This window comes from Vombatus ursinus, unplaced genomic scaffold (assembly GCF_900497805.2).
Source record: "Vombatus ursinus unplaced genomic scaffold, bare-nosed wombat genome assembly UNPS02014803.1, whole genome shotgun sequence".
Lineage (NCBI taxonomy): Eukaryota > Metazoa > Chordata > Mammalia > Diprotodontia > Vombatidae > Vombatus > Vombatus ursinus.
In genome coordinates this window covers 7,337,099-7,341,234 of record NW_020954581.1, presented here as the reverse complement: position 1 = coordinate 7,341,234, position 4,136 = coordinate 7,337,099, and the positions used below count along the sequence as shown (strand labels likewise).

At 41.0% G+C, this 4,136-nt stretch overlaps 1 pseudogene; it reads left to right on the top strand.

Annotated features, from left to right (window-relative positions):
• Positions 1–1,897: 1,897 nt before the first annotated feature.
• LOC114051551 lies at positions 1,898–3,800 on the top strand (annotated as a pseudogene).
• Positions 3,801–4,136: the final 336 nt, after the last annotated feature.

Below are 4,136 nucleotides of genomic sequence, written 5' to 3'. Positions count from 1 at the left end.
ATGCAAAATACCACCCCCTTAAAAATGATTTCCAAAAGAAAAAGTCCTACAAATAGGAAGTAACAGGTAAGATGTGCTTTAATGAAGTTAAATATTCTATAAGACAGAGGAGACAAGAGAGTGAATTCCAGAAATGAAAGATCACTTGTACGAAGATGTGAAAGTGGGAAATGGAATGACATGCATGGAGAACAGGGTAGTTTGCACGAAGGGATAAAGAAAATTCAGGATCACTTTGAAGTCTGACTTAGTATTGAAAAAAAAGTTTGAAGATTTCAAAAAATACTCTGAAAAGGCAATGTAACTATTGTGACTATATTCCCTAATACTAAATAGGTACCTCATTGATGTTCTTTGAAAAAAAAAGGAAATAAAAAAGATCACCAGGCAAAGATAAATGGATTTCCTGAAGTATCCTACTAGCTCATAGAATAAGGTAAAAATAATTTATTCTCAGTGTTTGATGTCCTTGAATTGCCTTTTCATGTGTGCAACCAACCTGATTTATCTAATAATTAACTCCCGTTCTTTTCTAATTTTACCCAAATTCTTGGTATTGCGTTTTCATTCTTGTAGTTGGATAGCATGCCATACAGACATCAGAAGTAGGTGCTAAATCTAGTTCGAACTGGGTGTATTCTTGGACAAATTTCAGTTCCTCAGTTTATTTATATGTGAAATGAATTTCATGAGACCATCCTCTAGCCCTCTTATCATTGAACCTGAATCATATTTGTATCCATTGTTATTTACTGTAACTGTATTATCACAGCTTTCTCTCTCTCTCTCTCTCTCTCTCTCTCTCTCTCTCTCTCTCTCTCTCCATAAATATATATACTGATTATGGTAATGTGGTAATTGATTATGGTAATGTGGTCTCCAGTCATCATTGCTAACATACAAGTGATCATAGGCATGAGAAAATAATGACCATTGGAATACCAGCAACCTAATAAGATATATATATATATATATATGTATGTATGTATGTATGTATATATCTTTGTATCTCTCTAAGCCTCTCTTTCTTTTGTCTCTGTCTCTCTGTGTATGTCTCTAGGCATGTTTCTTCTCTTTCACACACACTTATATACGCACTATAAAATATAAATCTTATGTATTACTTTAGCAGATGCTTATAATAAAATAATGGGAAAATATAATATCATTAAGTATGACCTGAGTGTCAGTCAAAGGAATGTCTTCTTGGATCTTTTATTTACCTTTCCCATTTTTTTCTTAAATAAATTATGTAGCCAGCAAACATTTACTAATCCACAACTGTGTACTAAGCTGTGTGGCTGTTCCTGGAAATGATACAACAAAAAGGTCAATCACATCCCTGATCTCATGGAGCTTGCAGTCTAGTAATTCAATTCAGTTCATTGAAAAATATTTTTTTATCCATATTTTTCAGAGTGGCAAGGCAAATGCAAATAACATAAAAGACTTTCCTGTCCTTTTTTCCATAAAATGAAATTCCATTTAATTTGAACTAAACTACTTTCCTTTATTTGAATGTAATTATTACAATGAAAAACAGAATGAAATAGTAGATAGAGCTCTGGCTTAAGAGTTAAAAAGAAACAGATTTCAAGTTCTCTTCCTAAAACCAGTTGCATGGTCTCTTAACTTTTAACCTCTCAATACCCAAGACAGTCTTCTAAAACTATGTTATAGAAAATAATTTTCCAGTTCATGGAGGTAATTTCCATACTTGGAGTTCTATACATGAATGAAATCACAGCTGTAGACCAACAAGAGACAGACACAGATAGACTTATATTTACTCATCAGGTTATTGTTATATTACTTTGACCCATATTACAGAATCATGGATGAAGAACTGGAAGAGATATCAGAAGTCATCTAGTTCTCTCTTTTTCCAGATGCAGACATGGAAGCTCAAGAGGCAGGATTTGAACTCAGGTTGCTTGAATCCAGAACTAATATTTTGTTTTGTTTTATTTTTCTAAATGATTATCCTGTATTTCACTTAATGTTTATAATAGTTCTATTAAATATGTGATGCAAATAAAGTTATAAATAATACAGCTATGATACAGAAGACGTTTTAATGCTTGTGGAATTGAGTTCAAGTGATTTATGTCGGGCTGTATAACTAATAAATAATGGAGGTGAAGCAAAATATGCTTTGCTGCCTTATTAAAAATTAATTAATGAATTAATAACAATTTCAAATCTTTACATCATCACTTTCTTACTTCCATATATGATAAGTGAGACTAAGGAATCAGTACCGAGAAGTCCAGGATTTGGAGTCAGAGAATTTAGTTTTGACTTGGGCCTCAACCATTGATTTGCCTTTAGAAATGCTGAATCGGGCAGCAGCGGCTCGGGGGGAAGATGGTGGCCCCTGGCTAGTTTCCAGTCAGGGGCTCCTAGCGGTGTTGCCGGAGTTGCCTCAGGGGCGGGTGCAGTGGACGCTCTGGGCCCGGGTGGGACTCCGTGGCCCCCAGTGCGGATAGGCCCGGCACCCGGCCAAGGGCTCTACCACTCCCCGATGCCCGGAGCAGCCTATCTGGGTCCAGGCATGTTGCCAGGGAGTCGAATGACACCTCAGGGACCTTCTATGGGACGTCCTGGCTATGGGGGGGAACCCTTCAGTTCGACCTGGTCTGGCCTAGTCAGGAATAGATCAGTCCCGAAAGAGGCCAGCTCCACAACAGATCCAGCAGGTCCAGCAGCAGGCGGTCCAGAATCGAAATCACAATGCAAAGAAAAAGAAGATGGCTGACAAAATTCTACCTCAAAGGATTCGTGAGCTGGTACCAGAATCCCAGGCCTATATGGATCTCTTGGCTTTGGAAAGGAAACTAGATCAGACCATCATGAGAAAACGGCTAGATATTCAGCAGGCCTTGAAACGACCTATCAAGCAAAAACGGACACTTCGTATTTTCATTTCGAGTACTTTCAATCCAGCTAAATCAGATGCTGAAGATGGGGAAGGAACGGTGGCTTCCTGGGAGCTTCGGGTGGAAGGACGACTCCTCGAGGATTGGCACAGGACTGCTACCACCCAGGAGACAGATGGCTTCCAGGTGAAGCGGCCAGGAGATGTAAATGTTCGTTGCATTGTTTTGCTGATGCTCGATTACCAGCCTCCTCATTTTAATTGGACCCCCACCTGGCCCGGCTCCTGGGTATTCACACACAGACCGTCCAGTGATCATTCAAGCACTGTGGCAGTACATCAAGACTCATAAGCTTCAGGACCCCCATGAATCGGAGTTCTTTATCTGTGATAAATACCTCCAGCAGATACTGGAGTCGCAACGGATGAAGCTCTCAGAGATCCCCCAGAGGCTCCATGCCTTGCTTATGCCACCAGAGCCCATCATCATTAATCACGTCATCAGTGTTGACCCCAATGACCAGAAGAAAACTTCCTGTTATGACATTGATGTGCAAGTGGTTGATACCCTTAAGACCCAGATGAACTCCTTCCTGCACTTTACTGCAAGCCAGCAGGAAATTGCTGCTCTAGACAAAATCCATGAGACAATAGAGACCATCAACCAGTTGAAAACCCAGAGAGAGTTCATGCTGAGTTTTGCAAGAGACCCCCAGGGTTTCATCAATGACTGGCTTCGGTCCCAGTGTCGGGATCTGAAAACCATGACCAATGTAGTGGGTAACCCAGAGGAGGAGCGCGAGCTGAGTTTTACTTCCAGCCATAGGCTCAGGAGGCTGTATGCAGATACTTCTACTCTAAGGTGCAACAGAGACGGCAGGAACTGGAGCAGGCCCTGGGCATCCGAAATACATAAGGCCCTTCCTCCACCCTCAGCCTTGCCGCACCAATTCTTCTTTTAGGCTCTTGTGCCTCCCCATAGCACCTGCCCTAGTCTTGCTTGGGGGTTCCCCAGGGGAAGCTGCTGGTTGAAGGATGACACCAAGTCGAAGAGGGTCCCACATTTCTGTCTCAGGAGACAAATATTCTCCTCCCCAGTCTCTGCAACTCCCCTTTGCTTCACAAAACTCCCATGTGCCTCTCCCTTTTCCTGGTCTACATAGGACCTCTAGTTAGTATTAGGGAGAGAATTTAAGTGGTAATCAATGCTCTGAATGGACTGGCCTAAGGCTAATTGATCTTCAAGGGAAAGAACTAA